We start from the raw sequence: 20,675 nt of genomic DNA, 5'->3' as shown, positions 1-20,675 counted from the left end.
CCCTGACCACCGACCGCCATCTTACTGCTGCTTGTCTTTGCATAGGGACAGGTTGCTGCCTCTGATTCTCAATAGGGAGAGCATTAGGCAACAAAGAAAAAAAACTGTGCTTCTTCTGATAGCGATTTCAACTGTACAGTTAGTGTGCAGTAGGGTGACCGGATCTCATATGGGGGGGGGGGAAAATGTCAGAATCTTGTTCATCTGGACCCCACAAAACGATTCCCCTTTCCAGATATTGAGAGAACCAAAATTTGAGCTCGATCAAACGACGATAACCCGTGCCGCTCGTCGCTCAAAGTTTGAAAAAATCCAAATTGAGGTATTTTAAGATTTAGGTATTTTGCATACTCTGTTAGACTATAAAGAATGTGACAACAACATTGCAGAAATAGCCCTGACCAAATTTTCGAACCATTTGTGGTATTTGAATACAGAGTTGGTGGGATTATCGTTTTTTGATCCCACCATTACAGACAACGAAAAGTTGTTAATGGCTAATAAATTGCTCAGTAGCACAGAGGAACCATCAGAGCACGCAAACCTACATGAGTTGATAATTTTACATAGTTATCTAATCTATTCTAGAGCTTTTGTTAACCTGTTCACGACCGCCCACAGTAGATAAACGTTGGCGCTTGCTGGGCTTTGTGCAGCGCCGACGTTTATCTACTGTCGGCGGTTTTGTGCCCCCCGGGACCCCCACATACCTTCCAACGCGGGGATCCCGGTGCGCAATGCATGCTGGGACCCCCGACGTCATCGAGACCTAATTGGTTCAGGTCCCGATGACGTCAGCGTCACAGCAGCCAATGGGAGCGATCGCTGGGAAAGCTGCTTGTTTCCCGGTGATCTCCCTCATTGTAACGCGGCTTCTCCCTCTGATCTAACACTGACAGCTGATCAGAGGTGAAGCAGCGTTATTGTGTGACTAGATCGCTGCCTGGCACAGCTGATCGCTGCCTGGCACAGCTGATCGCTGCCTGGCACAGCTGTGCCAGGCAGCGATCTTGTTGCACAGTAACGCTGCTTCTCCTCTGATCTCACACTGACAGATGATCGGAGGTGAAGTGGCGTTACTATGAGTCAGATCGCAGGGCAGCGATCTTGTGACAAAAATAAAAAAAAAGTAAAAAAAAAAAGTAAAAAAAAAAAAAATGCAGCGGCTAGGGCTAGGGCTAGGGCTAGGGTTAGGGCTAGGGCTAGGGTTAGGGCTAGGGCTAGGGTTAGGGCTAGGGCTAGGGCTAGGGTTAGGGCTAGGGCTAGGGCTGGGATTAAGGTTATGGGTGTGTTGGTGTTAGGTTTGTGGTTAGGGTTATGGTTAGGGCTGAGATTAGGGTTAGGGGTGTGTTGGGGTTAGGGTTAGAATTAGAATTGGGGGTTTCCACTGTTTAGGTACATCAGGGGCTCTGTAAATGCAATATGACGCCCGCAGACCATTCCATCAAAGTCTGCATTTCAGAACGTCACTACTTCCCTTCCGAGCCCCACCGTGTGCGCAAACAGTAGTTTTCTCCCACATATGGGGTACCAGCGTACTCAGGACAAATTGGACAACAACTCTTAGGGTCCAATTTCTCCCGTTACCCTTGTGAAAATAAAAATTGGGGGCTAAAAGATCATTTTTGTGGAAAAAAAATGATTTTTTTATTTTCACGCCTCTACATTATAAACTTTACTGAAACACTTGGGGGTTCAAAGTGCTCACCACACATCTATATAAGTTCCTTGGGGGGTCTAGTTTCCAAAATGGGGTCACTTGTGGGGGGTTTCCACTGTTTAGGTACATCAGGGGCTCTGCAAACGCGACATGACACCCACAGACCATTCCATCAAAGTCTGCATTTCAGAACGTCACTACTTCCCTTCCGAGCCCCACCGTGTGCCCAAACAGTAGTTTTCTCCAACATATGGCATACCAGCGTACTCAGGACAAATTGGACAACAACTCTTAGGGTCCAATTTCTCCTGTTACCCTTGTGAAAATAAAAATTGGGGGCTAAAAGATCATTTTTGTGGAAAAAAAAATGATTTTTTTATTTTCACGCCTCTACATTATAAACTTTACTGAAACACTTGGGGGTTCAAAGTGCTCACCACACATCTAGATAAGTTCCTTGGGGGGTCTAGTTTCCAAAATGGGGTCACTTGTGTGGGGTTTCCACTGTTTAGGTACATCAGGGGCTCTGCAAACGCGACATGACACCCACAGACCATTCCATCAAAGTCTGCATTTCAGAACGTCACTACTTCCCTTCCCAGCCCCACCGTGTGCCCAAACAGTAGTTTTCTCCAACATATGGTGTACCAGCGTACTCAGGACAAATTGGACAACAACTCTTAGGGTCCAATTTCTCCTGTTACCCTTGTGAAAATAAAAATTGGGGGCTAAAAGATCATTTTTGTGGAAAAAAAATGATTTTTTTTATTTTCACGCCTCTACATTATAAACTTTACTGAAACACTTGGGGGTTCAAAGTGCTCACCACACATCTATATAAGTTCCTTGGGGGGTCTAGTTTCCAAAATGGGGTCACTTGTGTGGGGTTTCCACTGTTTAGGTACATCAGGGGCTCTGCAAACGCGACATGACACCCACAGACCATTCCATCAAAGTCTGCATTTCAGAACGTCACTACTTCCCTTCCGAGCCCCACCGTGTGCCCAAACAGTAGTTTTCTCCAACATATGGCATACCAGCATACTCAGGACAAATTGGACAACAACTCTTAGGGTCCAATTTCTCCTGTTACCCTTGTGAAAATAAAAATTGGGGGCTAAAAGATCATTTTTGTGGGAAAAAAAATGATTTTTTTATTTTCACGCCTCTACATTATAAACTTTACTGAAACACTTGGGGGTTCAAAGTGCTCACCACACATCTAGATAAGTTCCTTGGGGGGTCTAGTTTCCAAAATGGGGTCACTTGTGTGGGGTTTCCACTGTTTAGGTACATCAGGGGCTCTGCAAACGCGACATGACACCCACAGACCATTCCATCAAAGTCTGCATTTCAGAACGTCACTACTTCCCTTCCGAGCCCCACCGTGTGCCCAAACAGTAGTTTTCTCCAACATATGGTGTACCAGCGTACTCAGGACAAATTGGACAACAACTCTTAGGGTCCAATTTCTCCTGTTACCCTTGTGAAAATAAAAATTGGGGGCTAAAAGATCATTTTTGTGGAAAAAAAATGATTTTTTTTATTTTCACGCCTCTACATTATAAACTTTACTGAAACACTTGGGGGTTCAAAGTGCTCACCACACATCTATATAAGTTCCTTGGGGGGTCTAGTTTCCAAAATGGGGTCACTTGTGGGGGGTTGCCACTGTTTAGGTACATCAGGGGCTCTGCAAACGCGACATGACACCCGCAGACCATTCCATCAAAGTCTGCATTCCAGAACGTCACTACTTCCCTTCCGAGCCCCACCGTGTGCCCAAACAGTAGTTTTCTCCAACATATGGCATACCAGCGTACTCAGGACAAATTGGACAACAACTCTTAGGGTCCAATTTCTCCTGTTACCCTTGTGAAAATAAAAATTGGGGGCTAAAAGATCATTTTTGTGGAAAAAAAATGATTTTTTTTTTATTTTCACGGCTCTACATTATAAACTTTAGTGAAACACTTGGGGGTTCAAAGTGCTCACCACACATCTAGATATGTCCCTGGGGGGGTCTAATTTCCAAAATGGGGTCACTTGTGGGGGGTTTCCACTGTTTAGGTACATCAGGGGCTCTCCAAATGTGACATGGCATCCGATCTCAATTCCAGCCAATTCTGCATTGAAAAAGTCAAACGGCACTCCTTCTGTTCTGAGCTCTGCCGTGTGCTCAAACAGTGGTTTAGCCCCACATACGGGGTATTGGCGTATTCGGGAGAAATTGCACAAAAAATTTAGTGGTTCATTTTCTCTTTTTACACTTGTGAAAATAAAAAAAAATGGTTTTGAAATAAAATGTTTGTGAAAAAAAGTTAAATGTTTATTTTTTCCTTCCATATTCCATTCATTCATGTGAAGCACCTGAAGGGTTAATAAACTTCTTGAATTTGGTTTTGAGTACATTGAGAGGTGTAGTTTTTAGAATGGTGTCAATTTTGGGTATTTTCTGTCATATTGACCCCCCAAACTCACTTCAAATGTGAGGTGGTCCCTGAAAAAAATAGTGTTGCAAATTTTGTCGTAAAAATGAGAAATCGCTGGTCAACTTTTAACCCTTATAACTTCCTAAAAAAAAAAAATTATGTTTCCAAAATTGTGCAGATGTAAAGTAGACATGTGGGAAATGTTATTTATTAACTATTTTGTGCGATATCACTCTCTGATTTAAGGGCATAAAATTTAAAAGTTTGAAAATTGCAAAATTTTCTAAATTTTTGCCAAATTTTGATTTTTTTAACAAATAAGTGCAAATCATATCTAAAAAATTTTACCACCATCATGAAGTACAATATGTCATGAGAAAACATTGTCAGAATCAGTAGGATCCGTTGAAGCGTTCTAGAGTTATGACCTCATAAAGTGACACTGGTCAGAATTGAAAAAATTGGCCCGGTCACGAAGGCAAAAACAGGCTCGGGTGCGAAGGGGTTAAAGTAGTTTTTGAAACGTCAGAATATGATGCTTGGTATTTGCTTACAACTTGCAGGACATATTGCTTTTGTTCTTCATCTTTTGTCAGAAGGTCGTTAAAGTCGGTTACTTCCTACCTCTTTTAATTTTTCTTTCCTAACTTTTGGATTTACAACCCTAGCGTGCTCTGATGGTTCATCTGTGCTACTGAGCAATTTATTAGCCATTAACAACTTTTCATTGTCTGTAATGGTGGGATCAAAAAACGATAATCCCACCAACTCTGCATTCAAATACCACAAATGGTTCGAAAATTTGGTCAGGGCTATTTCTGCAATGTTGTTGTCACATTCTTTATAGTCTAACAGACTAGGCAAAATACCTAAATCTTAAAATACCTCAATTTGGAATTTTTCAAACTTTGAGCGACGAGCAGCACGGGTTAACGTTGTTTGATCGATCTCAAATTTTGGCTCTCTCAATATCTGGAAAGGGGAATCGTTTTGTGGGGTCCAGACGGACAAAATTCCGACATCGATTTTTTGCGGTCACCCTAGTGTGCAGTGACAGGGGAGAATTTTTGTGTGTGCAGGTAGAATTTTTGTGTGTGCAGCAGCACTGGTGGTTATTAGGCTGCCTTATAAGGCTACCTGATAGCTGCATTGCTGTGTGCACACTGCTGTGCAGACTGCTTTTTTAAAAGCAAAAAACTTTTATTCTTATTTTCTGCACAGTTGCAGAGCGTTCATTTTTTCACACACCGTATAGAGGAGTACACGCCTCACATACTACCGTGTACCAGCTGGTATCACGGACATATACATGCTATCTGTGTGAGACTCCATAAAAAAATAGACGGAGATTTAAATTGTTCCATACATACACCGTATAGAGCTATCCGCTTGTCAAACAGTATTGTTTATCTGCTGTTTGATAACGGTCAAATCTATACAGAGACAGCTTGAGTGTGTGACTCCGTAAAAAAAATAGATGGAGATTTAAAATTTTCCATACATACACCGTATAGAGCTGTACTCTCCTCACACACTACCATGTACCGGCTGGTATCACAGACAAATACATGCTATCTTTATTTTACTCCGTAAAAAAAAAAAAGGAGGAAATTTAAAATTTTCCATACATATAACATATACAGTTATCCACTTCTCAAACAGTATCATATATCTGCTGTTTGGATTACGGTCCAATCTATACAGAGACAGCGCGTGTGTGTGAGTGCGTAAATACATAGACGGACATTTCCATTTTTCCATTCACTGTATAGAGCTGTCCACTTCTCTAACAGTATCGTATATCTGCTGTTGACTCCATCAAAAAATAGACAGAGATTTAAAATTTTCCATACATACACTGTATAGAGCTGTACGCTCCACACACACTACCCTGTACCAGCTGGTATCATGGACAAATACATGCTATCTGGGTGTGACTCCGTAAAAAAATAGACTGAGATTTTCATTTTTCCATACATACACCGTATAGAGCTGTCCGCTTCTGATTCAGTACCTTATATCTGCTTGTTGGATTACAGTCAAATACATACTGGGAGAGCGTCTGTGACTAAGGAAATATATAAGGAGATTTAAATTTTTACCTACACCTTATACAGCTGTACGCTCCTCATAGAGTACCATATATCTGCTGGTATTTTTGTTACATTTTCACAAACATGAGGAAGTATGGTGGAAGAGGCCGCAAACGCAAACTCCTCTTTGGTCAGACCTCATCTGGAATATTGTGTCCAGTTTTGGGCACCACATTTTAAAAAAGACATCAACAAACTGGAGCAAGTTCAGAAAAAAGTGACCAGAATGGTGACCGGTCTGCAAACCCTGTCTTATGAGGAAAGGTTGCAGGATTTGGGAATGTTTAGTTTGCAAAAGAGAAGACTGAGAGGAGACTTAATAGCTGTCTACAAATATCTAAAGGGCTGTCACATTGTAAAAGGATCAACTTTATTCTCATTTGCACAAGGAAAAACTAGAAGCAATGGGATGAAACTGAATGGGAGGAGACACAGATTAGATATTAGAAAAAACTTTTTGACAGTTAGAGTGATCAATGAGTGGAACAGGCTGCCACGAGAAGTGGTGAGTTCTCCTTCAAATGGAAGTCTTCAAACAGAGGCTGGACAGACATCTGACTGGGATGATTTAGCGAATCCTGCTTTGAGCAGGGGGTTGGACCAGATGGCCCAGGAGGTCCCTTCCAACTCTACGATTCTATGATTCTAACGTGGGCAGGGGGGCAGCTGGTACTGATAGTGGTGGTGGTGCATCTGCTGGTTATGCCAAAAGCACAATAGCAGCTAAGGCAGGAGGTGTGGAGCCTGCGTTATCATCTGGCACAAGAAGGCCTGTAAGGTTCCCTTTTCTGGCAGTAGGAAAGCCGCTTTTAAAGCCGGAGCATCAGGAACAGGTTTTGGCTTACATTGCCGAAACAGCCACCAGCTCTATTGCCTCCTCTTCTGAACTTTCAAAACTTGCAAGCACTTAGTCGTCAGTGCAGGGTTCTGGTCAGGAAAAACACCTTTCCTTGTGTCCTTCACCCCCACCAAAAGTGAAGGATGCGGCAGCCCACACTTCAGATTACTCCATGGAGCTCTTTTCACATACCATGCCTGGGTTATCCAGTCACATCCTGAATTCCCCAGTCCAAAATGAACCTGACATGGAGTGCACTGATGCACAGCCACTGCTAGATGATTCGCTGGTACATTGACCCAGAGCACTACATGGCCCTCTCAGTCTATTGAGCCAGACTCTGACCCTGATGAAGCTCAGGTGCCCCTTCCCACATACTATGCCACCTTACATGGTGACACAGAGGAAGGTGCAGATTAAATTGAAGAGGAGGTGATGAATGACCCAGTTGTTGACCCGGATTGGCATTCATTAGGGGAAGAGGGTGCCACTGGCAATAGCTCAGATGAGGAGAAGGATCCGCAGCAGGCATCGACATCGCAGCAGCGGTTATCTGGCAGGCCCGTAGCTGTCCAAAAACGTGGAACAAAAACCAAAAGTGGTGCAGGACAGCTTGGCCAGACGGTCAAATTAGCACAGCGTGCAAGCCCTGAAAATATATACCATAGTAGGAAGTGTGCAGTGTGGCACTTCTTTGTCCAAAATCCTACTGATGAGGCAAAGGTTATTTGTAAGAAGTGCGGAAGGACCTTTAGCTGAGGGAAAGTCTCAGAAATTTGAATACTAGTTAAATGCTTAGACATTTAACCACCATGCACTTGCAAGCGTGGATGGACTACAAAACCTCAGGTACCACTTGTAAACCTGCTCCGACTGAAGGTAGTCAGCAATGCTCCATCACTTACCCCACCGTAAGACCACCTCCACTGGTAAGCACACCACCAGCAAAAAATGTTGAGGTGTCGTCGCAAGGCCAATGCAGTCAGGAAATCACAATGGTTTTGCAACAAAACAATGAATCTAGGCCATCACCACCAACACCATCTCCATCACCAACCCCCTCTCAGTCCGTCCGGTCCACCGCTAGTTCCCCCATATGCAGCTCTCAAGTCCAGCTCACCCTAGCAGACACTGAGTAGGACAAGAAAGTACTCATCCTCTCATCCGTGTACACTAGCTTTGAATGCCTACATTGCCAAACTGATCTCATTAGAGATGATGCCCTTCTGTTTGGTTGAAAGTGAAGCTTTCCGAGAGCTCATGGCCTATGCTGTCCTAGGCTATGACCTAACCAGTCGGCACTTCTTTCCTCGAAAAGCCATCCCTGCCGTCCACCTGCATGTGAAAGACCGCATTGTCCATGCACTCAAACAATCAGTGAGTGGAAAGGTGCACCTCACAACAGATGCGTGGTTCAGTAGGCATGGCCAGGGCCGTTACGTGTCCATCACTGCGCACTGGGTTAATGTGGTGGATGCAGGCTCCACAGGGGACAGCGGCGATGGAACATTGCTGCCTAGCCCATGGTATAGGAAACAGTTGGTGTAATAATTATAGGGGATAACTCAGGAGACTCTGTGCGTGGAACAAGATGACTACAGGACACAGCTTTATAAGTGGTAAAGTCTATATTAACACACTGTGATACAACAGATGCAGAAAGAAACTCAAGTCCACAACACTTGGAGAAAATATAAGAAGCAGCTTAGCAGTCTATAGGTACTTCAGAGGAAAATGCAATCAAGCAAAAAAGTCTATGAAGCACAGTTATTCTTGAGGATACTTGGCATGAATAAATCCTTGTCTTAGTCCAGACACAGATAGGTAAGCTTAAAAGGCAGTTCAAATCTTATCTTAGCTTGACCAGGGAAGCCTGGAAAATAGTCTCAGGCTATTGCAGAGCAGGAACAGCTTACATGTCCGGCAAATGCAGATGGAAGTGAAACACGAGCAGCAGAGGATGAAGAGTTCTGGAAACTGAAGTATGCAGCAGGAACTCAGAGCAGAGCAGCAGGATCACCACACAGGTTCACAGGAGACGGTATATAGCCAGGGAGCAATCAGAGGTCAGGAGCTGGATGCAAGGCAGAACACTCAAGCACAGACTGAAGGCTGGGGTGGAGTTTTATAGCAGGAGGACACAATGCACATGAGACCAAGGACACCATCTTGGAAAAGGGCAGTAATGCAAAAAGGTAAAAATGTTCAGAGTCCTGACATTACTCCCTCCTTAGAAGCGGCCTCAGGACGATCCTGGACCTGGTTTCTCAGGGAATCTCAGATGAAAACGAGAAATCTTCTGTTGGGCATTGATGTTTTCCACAGGTTCCCAAGAGTCTTCCTCAGGGGAATATCCCTGCCATCTTATCAAATATTAGAGCCGATTCCTGCGAATCCTGGAATCAATAATTTCCTCCACCACAAATTGTTCTTGCTCATCAATCACCACAGGCTGCGGAGGTGGCACAACACATCCCTGGAAGGTATTAGGAGATACAGGCTTTAGTAAAGATACATGAAAAACTGGGTGTACCTTCATAGTCTTAGGCAGCTTCAGCCGGCAGGCCACAGAGCTCACAATACCGTTGATCTTGAAAGGGCCAATGAATTTCTGTCCAAGTTTCTGTGAAGGAACGTTTAACTTCAGATTCTTAGTTGCTAACCACACAGAATCTCCTACCTTGAACATGGGTGCAGGTTTATGGAATCTATCAGCCGATTTCTTATAACATTCTTGAGCTGTGGTCAGGGATTCCTTCAGAACTTCCAGATTTTGCCTCATCACAGTCAGTCTTTCCTCCACTGCCGGAACCGGAGAATTAATTGGCGACCTAGGTAAGATACACAGACGATAACCCAGATTGGCAAAGAAAGGTGTAAATTTAGTGGAGGCGCTCTGAGAATTGTTATATGAAAATTCGGCTAATGGCAGCAACTCCAACCAATCATCCTGGAGAAGGCTGACATAGCATCTTAGATATTGTTCCAGCGTCTGGTTCGTCCGTTCAGTCTGACCATTAGTCTGGGGATGGTAAGCGGAAGAGAGACAGACCTTAATATTGAGTGCAGAGCAAAACCCCTTCCAGAATCTTGAAGTGAACTGTACTCCCCGGTCAGAGATTATCTCATCCGGGACCCCATGTAACTGAAAGACATTCTGTATAACCAAGTTCACTGTTTCTTTAGCTGAGGGGAGGCCGGTGCACGGAACAAAATGGGCAGCTTTGGTCAGGCGATCAACTTCCACCATGATTGTATTCATGCCCCCGATGTGGGCAGCTCCACGATAAAGTCCATTGATATAGACCCCCAAGGGCGAGACGGAACAGGTAATGGTTGTAGAAGACCCGTAGGTGCCACATGAGGAGTCTTGTAACGAGCACATACCTCGCAAGAGAGCACATAGTCCTTGGTATCCTTCAGGCAAGTTGGCCACCAGAAGAATCGGCTCAGGAACTCTTGTGTCTTCTGTACCCCCCTGTGACCAGCCAACTTGGAGTCATGTACCAACTTGAGGATCTGCAGACGGACAACCTCAGGGATCTCTGAACCACATGCCACCCTTAAAGACAAGATTAATATCCACTGGTGGGTTGGCCAGAAATACATCACCGTCATAAGCCTCCCTGCACTCCTTCCACAAGTCCTGGTCGTGGATAACTCCGATGAAATTGGCATCCGATAGAATGGTCTTGGGCGGGGCTCCAGGTACGGAATCCGCAGCATGGATTCGGGATAAAGCATCAGCCTTCCCATTATGAGAACCTGGACAGTACGAGCTAACAAAGTTAAATTGGTTTAAAAATAAGTTCCAACGAGCCTGACGAGGAGAAAGACATCTAGCGGATCTAAGGAACTCTAAATTGCGATGGTCAGTTAGCACTATGATCTGTTGTGCAGCACCTTGCAGAAGATGTCTCCATTCTTTGAAAGCCACAATAATGGCCAGCAATTCCTTGTCTCCCACATCGTAATTCTTCTCTGCTGAGGTTAGTCTACGGGAAAAGAAAGCACAAGGATGTAGCAGACCCTTCTCTCCAGTTCTTTGGGAGAGAATCGCCCCCAAAGCATTATCGGAAGCGTCCACCTCCACAATGAAAGAAAGTGTTGGATCTAGGTGTATCAACAGTGGTGCTGAGGTGAAACAGATCTTAAGCCGATCGAAAGCTTCTTGAGCCTGTGATGACCACTTAAAGGGCTTTTCCTTCTTTGTCAAGGAAGTAATGGGACGGACAATATCAGAAAAATTTCGAATGAAGCGTCTGTAGAAATTTGCAAAACCAATAAAACGTTGGACCTCCTTAACGTTCTTGGGTACCGGCCAGTCAAGGATAGCCTGAATCTTACCGGATTCCATGTTCAGCCCCTGGGGAGAGATGATATACCCTAAGAACTGTATCTCAGAACGATGGAACTCGCATTTCTCCGGCTTATTATACAGATGGTTCTCTTTCAGACATCTTAAAACAGTCTTGACATGTATTTCATGTTCCTGTAGAGAGTCAGAAAAGATTAGTATATCGTCCAAATAGATCACCACAAACTGGTCCAACAAATCTCTGAAAATGTCGTTAGCAAGGTGTTGAAACGTTGCAGGGGCGTTACAAAGGCCGAAGGGCATCACAAGATATTCAAAGTGTCCATACCGGCATCTGAATGCTGTCTTCCACTCATCCCCTGGAAGAATACGCACCAAATTATAAGCCCCACGAAGATCCAGTTTAGAGAACACTTTAGCATGGCGGACTCTTTCCAGTAATTCGGGAATCAGAGGCAAAGGGTAACGATTTTGTATGGTTACCATATTAAGTTCCCGATAGTCAACACAGGGTCTCAGGGTCCCATCCTTCTTCTTTACAAAAAATATAGGTGCCCCTGCTGGTGAGGAAGAAGGACGTATGAAGCCTTTGGCCAGATTTTCATCAATATACTCCTTTAAGGCTTGAAGCTCAGGTGCCGCCAAAGGGTATACGTTACCAAAAGGAATAGCTGCCCCAGGAAGCAGCTCAATGGGACAGTCATAATGCCTGTGTGGAGGAAGCTGATCTGCATTCTTCTTGTCACAGATGTCAGAGAACTCTTTATATGCTGAAGGTAAAGTAAATACCTGTACATGTGGTTCTATGGCCGTGGACTCAGGGACAGCTTCTGTTAATGCTGCGTTGCTCCGTGTTGGAAAGATGATCTCCTTGGTTTCCCAGTTGATACTTGGGTTCTGAGAACGCAACCAAGGAATGCCTAAAATCACAGGAAAATGAGAAGAAATTAGCAAGAAAGAAAGTTGCTCCTGATGACTAGCCTCCAACAAAATTTCAAGGGGTACGGTCTCCTGATCCACAGGCCCAGAGATTAAAGGTGACCCATCCACTGTTTCCATGGTAAGTGGAGAGGCTCTTTGCTGAATTTTAATACCATGTTCCTTGGCAAATGCGATATCCATGAAATTGCCACCTGCACCAGAGTCAATCATAGCTGCACTGGAAATCCACTGTCCTGAACACAGGATCTTAATAGGGAGAGAACAGTGAGAGTTCTTCTCCTTCAGCTCCTTGGGGGATGAAGTCATAGAAAGTGAATGAAATACAGCGTTTAGAGGCAGGCTACATTCAGAGATGTCAGATTCATCATCACAGTTGTCATATTCTCCTACTGCTGCTAGCAGCGTCGGACTGGCCCACCGGGGAGCCGGAGGATTCTCCGGTGGGCCCTGGCATCTGGTGGGCCCTGGCACCTGCTGGCATACAGGGCCAGCAGTTGCCTAGGGCCCCCGCTGCTCCAGGGGCCCCCAGCCAGTGGTGTGTCGCACACCATGCAGCTGCTATGGGGGCCCCTGCCAGCGGAGCAGCAGCGGGTGTCAGGAGGCAGGAGCCCCTGTCCCCGCTGCTAAAGAGAAATGAATATTCACTGCGAAGCAGTGAATATCATTTCACAGTCTCCACCCCCAGAGGCCCCGCCCCCAGCCCAGTAAGCCGCTCTGCATCAGGGCCGGCGCCGCCCTCAGTCCTCTCTGCTCCTGGCTCACAGCCAGTGCGCGATGACGTCACTACATCGCGCACCCGCTGTGTGTCTGGCAGAGGGGGCAGCTCCTGACACTGAAGCCGGGATCAGCGTGGGAGCGAGGAGGAGAGGTGAGTATTGTGTTTTGGTTTTTTTTTATATCTCTCGCTCTCTCTATCTGTCTCTATCTATCTATCTATCTATCTCTATTTCTCTATATATCTCTCTCTCTCTCTAATATCTATCTATCTTTCTATCTCTATTATCTATATCTATCTATCTCTATATCTATCTCTATCGCTCTATCTTTATATCTATCTTTCTATCTCTACATCTATCTCTATATCTATCTCTATATCTTTCTATATATATCTCTATATCTTTCTATATATATCTCTATATCTATCTATTATGTCTATCTATCCCTATATCTATCTATCTTACTCTATCTATCTCTATATCTATTATCTCTATATTTATTATCTATCTAGCTACCATCTATATCTATATATATCTCTATCTAATATCTATATCTATCTATCTCTATACCTATCTATCTATTTATCTATCCGTTATCTTTCTCTATATCTTTTCTCTGTATCTATCTATCTCTATATCTATATCTCTCGCTATATCTCTATATCTATATCTATCTCTATATCTATATCTATATATCTATCTCTATCTATCTCTATATCTATCTCTATTTCTCTCTATATCTATCTCTATATCTCTATAGCTATCTATATATCTCTATCTATCTCTATATCTATCTCTCTGTATATCTATCTATCGCTCTATCTCTATATCTATCTATCTTTATCTATTTATCTCTATATCTTTTCTCTGTATCTATCTCTCTCTATATCTATATCTATCCATCTCTATATATATCTATATCTATTTCTCTCTAGTCTCTATATCTCTCTCTATATCTATCTATCTCTATCTCTATATATCTATCTATCTTTATCTATTTATCTCTATATCTTTTCTCTGTATCTATCTCTCTCTATATCTATCTATCTCTATATATATCTATCATCTCTATATCTATATCTATTTCTCTCTATATCTATCTATTTATCTCTATCTCTATATCTATCTCTCTGTATATCTATCTATCTATCTTTCTATCTCTATATCTATCTTTCTCTATCTATCTATTATCTATATCTATCTCTATCTCTCATTCTATCTCTATATCTATCTTTCTATCTCTACATCTATCTCTATATCTATATCTATCTATATCTATATCTATCTATCTAGCTATCTCTATTATCTATATCTACCTATCTCTATATGTTTCTATCTTACTCTATCTCTATATCTATCTGTTATCTCTATATTTATTATCTATCTATCTCTATCTATTATCTATCTCTCTATCTATTTATCTATCTCTGTATCTATCTCTCTCTATATCTATCTCTCTCTATCTACCGCTCTCTCTATCTCTATCTATCTTTATATCTATATCTATCTATCTCTATATCTATTATCTCTATATCTATCTACCTATCTATCTCTATATCTATCTCTATATATATATCTGTTTCTCTCTATATCTCTCTCTATAGCTATCTATATATTATCTCTATATCTATCTTTCTATATATTATCTCTATATCTATCTATCTCTATATCTATCTATCTATCTATCTATCTATCTATCTATCTCTATATCTGTTATCTCTATATCCATATCTATCTCTATATCTATCTATCTCTATATCTATCTTTCTATCTAACACTATATCTCTATATCTATCTCTATATCTCATTATCTATCAATCTCTATCTCTATATCTATCTATTGATCTATCCATCTATCTCTATATCTATCTCTATATCTATCTATTATATCTATCTATTATCTCTATCTATCTATCCATCTATCTCTATATCTCTCTAGATCTATCTTTCTAACTCTATATCTATCTATCTCTATACATATCTCTATATATAGCTATTATCTCTATATCTATCTCTATATCTATCTTTCTATATCTATCTGTCTCTATATCTATCTGTCTCTATATCTATTAATCTCTATATATCTCTATATCTATTTTTATTTATAGCCATCTATCTATATATATTTATCTCTATATCTATCTATATATGTCTATATTATTATTATTATTATTATTATTATTATTATTATTATATCTGTATATCTCTATCTATTATCTCTATCTATTCTCTATATCTATCTCTATATCTATCTCTATATCTATCCATTATCTATTTTCTATCTATCTCTATATCTATCTACCTATCTATCTATCTATCTTTCTTTCTATATCTATCTTTATATCTATCTCTATCTATCTCTATGAATCTTTCTATCTATATCTATCCATTATCTACTTTCTATCCATTATCTACTATCTATCTCTATCTATTTCTACATCTATCTTTCTATCTATATCTATCTAACTCTATATCTATATATCTATATAGCATTATACCCTATGAGGGGGTGCATTATTCCCTATGAGGGGGGCAGTATTATACCCTATGAGGGGGCAGCATTATACCCTATGAGGAGGCAGCATTATACCCTATGAGGAGGGCAGCATTATTCCCTATGAGGAGGCAGCATTATACCCTATGAGGGGGGCAGTATTATACCCTATGAGGGGGTGCATTATTCCCTATGAGGGGGGCAGTATTATACCCTATGAGGGGGGCAGTATTATACCCTATGAGGGGGCAGCATTATACCCTATGAGGGGGTGCATTATTCCCTATGAGGGGGGCAGTATTATACCCTATGAGGAGGCAGCATTATACCCTATGAGGGGGTGCATTATTCCCTATGAGGGGGGCAGTATTATATTCTATGAGATGGCTGCATTATATTCTATGAGATGGCTGCATTATACTATGTGAGGGGGCTGCTTTATATTCTATGAGGGGGCTACCCCAACTCCTGCTACATAATTAAGACATGTACAACCTTATATTATACCCAGATATTAGCGTGTTTTACCGCATAATTGGTGGTCTGGTATTTAACTCTATGCAGCTACATAGTGGGCCCCAAGAATGATTTTCTCTGGTGGGCCCAAGGTGTTCCAGTCCGACGCTGGCTGCTAGCACCTTATTAGGCTGCTTGGGACACTTGATTAAAAAGTGGTCAGACTGACCGCAGTAGAAACAGACTCTCACGAAAGTGATGCTCCCGGCGCTCATTACGCTCGCGCCTCTGAACTGAATCAATTTGCATGGGCACCTCCTCCCCTTCCTGAGAGGTTTTACCTGCAGGCTCTTTGGAAGGAAGGGAAAAGTTAGAAATACGGTTATATGCAGCAAATTTCTCCTGCCTATGCTCAGTAAGGCGAATGTCTATGCGCACACAATGCTGTATAAATGTCTCTAGCTCTTGTGGTGACTCAGAGTGAGCTAGTTCATCCTTTACAACACTAGACAGACCCCTCTTAAAAATAGGCAATTGTGCATAACTGTCCCAATTGGTATCTACCGCTAATCTCCTGAATTCAGTGGCATACTCAATAACAGAACGTTTAGCCTGGCGTAAAGACAACAAAGCAGATTCGGTGGTTGCACGGCGATTAGGGTCATCAAACATTAATGCCATAGCGGCCAAGAAATCATCCAAGTTATTTAACCGTGGGTCACGAGACTCAATCATTGGATTCGCCCAGGCGAGCGCTCGTGAGGTCAGTAGCATTATTACACACAATACCTTGGATCGATCAGTAGGAAAATGGTCGGCATGCACATCAAAATATAGCATACATTGATTCACAAAGCCACAAAATTTGTCGTGATCACCATTTAATCTGAATGGGGGCAACTTGGGTGGGCTAGCTGGTGGCGGTTTCCCAGCGGGTAAAGTTACTTGTGCAGCTATTTGCGTGCTTATGTCCTGAAAAGCCCGTCCATACTGGGACTCTATGCCAGCAAGTTTGTTTTCCTGGGCTGCCATGCGGTTGCTTAAGTCCTGCAAAGTCTGTCCAAACACTTGTTGTTCAAAGCTTCCAAACTTCTTTTGTAGACCTTCCACATCTTTCTGCAGTGATCTAATTATGGAAAACACCTGCTCTAGTCTGCTTTCTGCAGTCATTGTTCCAGCAGTCTCCTTTTTATAGGGCTTGAGTATCCTGTAATAATTATAGGGGATAACTCAGGAGACTCTGTGCGTGGAACATGAGGACTACAGGACACAGCTTTATAAGTGGTAAAGTCTATATTAACACACGGTGATACAACAGATGCAGAAAGAAACTCAAGTCCACAACACTTGGAGAAAATATAAGAAGCAGCTTAGCAGTCTATAGGTACTTCAGAGGAAAATGCAATCAAGCAAAAAAGTCTATGAAGCACAGTTATTCTTGAGGATACTTGGCATGAATAAATCCTTGTCTTAGTCCAGACACAGATAGGTAAGCTTAAAAGGCAGTTCAAACTTATCTTAGCTTGACCAGGGAGGCCTGGAAAATAGTCTCAGGCTCTTGCAGAGCAGGAACAGCTTACATGTCCAGCAAATGCAGATGGAAGTGAAACACGAGCAGCAGAGGAAGAAGAGTTCTGGAAACTGGAGTATGCAGCAGGAACTCAGAGCAGAGCAGCAGGATCACCACACAGGTTCACAGGAGACGTTATATAGCCAGGGAGCAATCAGAGGTCAGGAGCTGGATGCAAGGCAGAACACTCAAGCACAGACTGAAGGCTGGGGTGGAGTTTTATAGCAGGAGGACACAATGCACATGAGACCAAGGACACCATCTTGGAAAAGGGCAGTAATGCAAAAAGGTAAAAATGTTCAGAGTCCTGACAGTTGGCTGTAGGCGTTTGACCCTCCTCCTCCTCCAGAAGCGAAAGCTCGTCGACAGAGCGCATTCGCACGAGCACTCCATCCGCAGCTGCCAGTGTTGCACTCGAGGTGTCCCACTATCAAACAGCTAGTGGTAAGCAGCAGCAGGCTGTTTCAAAGATGATGTCTTTGGGCGACAACAGACACACCGCGGAGGTACTGGCCAACTACTTGCAGCGACAAACTGAGTCAAGGCTGGGCAGTCTACATCCTGAGCCAGGCAAGGTAGTCAGTGTTAACGGACAGAATTTTGTGGCAGCCATAGCCCTTACAAAACTCACACACAGACCTTGCCAGGCTCACACTTTGAACCAGGTGGTGGCGTGCTTCCTAAATAATTATCCAGAGTTAATAGCCCTGCTCCAAATGGTGCGAAGATTGTGCTCGCACATCCGTCGCTTGCCCATAGACTCCAGTCGTATGCAGAAGCTGCAGTGATTGCTCCACCTCCCCAAGCACTGCCTAATCATAGACGTTGCAACAAGGTGGAACTCCACCCTGCACATGGTTGAGAGGCTGTGCAAACAGAGGCAGGCTGTAATGCATTTGTGGGAGGATACACGGGCAGGCATTTTGAAGGCAGACATGAAGTTGTCGGGTGTGCAGTGGTCAAAGCTGAAAGACCTCTGTAAAGTCCTTCAGTGTTTTGAGGAATGCAAACGTCTGGTAAGCGCAGACGACGCATCATATGCATGAGTATCCCACTTATGCGTCTGCTCATACAAAGTTTGAAGCACATTAAGGATCAGGCATCTGCAGCGGAGGAGGAACAGGAGGAGGAGGAGGGAAGCCTTGATGAGTCAGCCATTGTCTGGTCAGGGAAGATAGAGGAAGAGGATGAGGGGGATGATTATTTTGGGGAGGAGGATGCTTCTCAGGGGGCAAGAGAAAATGTTGGTGTGGCAAGGTCAGGTACTGGGTTTGTGCGTGACAGGAGGGCTGTGGATTTGCCATAAAGTTCTCCTCCACCCACCACTGCCAGTGCATCATTGACACCTGGAACATTGGCCCACATGTGTGATTATGCCTTGCGGATCCTAAAAAGGGACCCCCGCATTGCCAAAATGATGAAGGATGACGACTACTGGTTAGCCAGCATCTTCGATCCACTCTATAAAGGCAAATTACACAACAGCATGCCACAGGAGAACCTAGAGATAATATTGGTAAACAAACAAGCAACTCTGGTAAACCATTTGTTTGAGGCATTCCCAGCACACAGCAGCGGTGCTGGTTCTTCCACGAGCCGAAGTGGGCAAAATGAAAAGCTGCAGCAAAGAGGTCTATAGGAGCGCTAAAGGAGAGGCAGAAACCATAAAAAAGGTTTTAAAAATCAGCTTTATTTCTTCCTCCAATACCCACGTGGGTATTGGAGGAAGAAATAAAGCTGATTTTTAAAACCTTTTTTATGGTTTCTGTCTCTCCTTTAGCGCTCCTATAGACAGCTTTGCTGCAGCTTTTCACTTATTTTCCTCTCCTTGAGGACTAGCGGCAGGAGCAGCTTGGAGGGCAGCTGCTTGCGGGAGGGCCTGCGTTTTTTTCGGTGACGCTGAGAAGCTCCAGGACCTTTGGTATGACACTTACGGCTGTGGCCGGCTACAAGATATGTCCGGAAGCCGGTGAGAGATGGACCGAACAGGAGAGCGGAGGTTGCCGACAGCCACGTGCAGTGCCCTCCTGGGGTGAGAGGACACGCTCCCCACCCACTACTAACGTTCACACCGTGGTTGTGCAAGGGTGGCACAACCCTCTAAGGTGAGCACCCTGTTCATTTAGTTAGGGAAATCAATTTTAATACAGGTACACTCATTGCGCCTCTCTTTTTATTTTTTCCTTATGAAGTGGGCAAAATGGAAGAGTTGTTCGTGGTGCACACAGCCGAAGTGGCGTTGGAGACAGGGGTTTCATGTCCATGTTGTGGACTGATTTCTCAAGTACCGCTCACATGACTGGTAATACTGAATCGACTGCAAGTGACAGGAGACAGCAGTTGTCAACTATGGTTACATACTACTTCTCCTCCCATAGCGATGTTCTCCCTCACAGGTCATTCCCCTTTGACTATTGGGCCTGTAAACTGGACACCTGGCGTGAATTGGCACAATATGCCTTACAGGAGCTCGCTTGCCCTGCTGCTAATGTGCTATCTGAAAGAGTCTTCAGTGCTGCTGGATCAATCCTGACAGAAAAAAGGACCCGTCTGTCGACCCAAAAGGAACCATGCATGGGTTTCAAAGGATTAGGTCCCACCTTCCCCTGATGACACATAGGTTGCAAGAAATTTGGCTCGCTTTTGTCCTCCTCTTCCTCGGACTTGTCAAATTCCTCTATTTGCAGCTGCTGAATGTGCAGCCTACACATCAACATACAGTATGCCATTTTTTAAACCTCTCTAACTGGGTTGCCCCCCAAGGGTTGGGGTCACCACCTGGCACACCCAGGCAAGTGACGTTGCTCTGAACAGGAGGGTGGGTGCACTCTTAGCCGACGGCACTGGCACAGGGCCCCTCATAGTACAATACAGTGTCTCTGATGGTGAGGGGGCCCACTCGCTGTCAGATACACCGGCGTACTATGAGGGGCCCTGTGCCAGTACCGTCGCCCACGAGTGTGCCCCCCTGCTTGCTCGTGGCCACAGCACTTGCAAGTTGCAATACTTACCTCTCCCTGCTCCACCGCTGTGTAGTCTGGGCAATTAAATACTTCACAGGGACGGCCACTACAAATTTGGTGAACTGATCGATGATGGTTAAGATGTAGCTATGGCCTGTCCTGCTGGCCTCTACCTTCAGATGATCAATGGCTA

This window comes from Dendrobates tinctorius, unplaced genomic scaffold (genome assembly GCF_039654945.1).
Source record: "Dendrobates tinctorius isolate UK_male_01 unplaced genomic scaffold, ASM3965494v1 ptg000162l, whole genome shotgun sequence".
Lineage (NCBI taxonomy): Eukaryota > Metazoa > Chordata > Amphibia > Anura > Dendrobatidae > Dendrobates > Dendrobates tinctorius.
The sequence above is the reverse complement of the archived record's forward strand: the minus strand, read 5'-3'. Positions refer to the sequence as shown.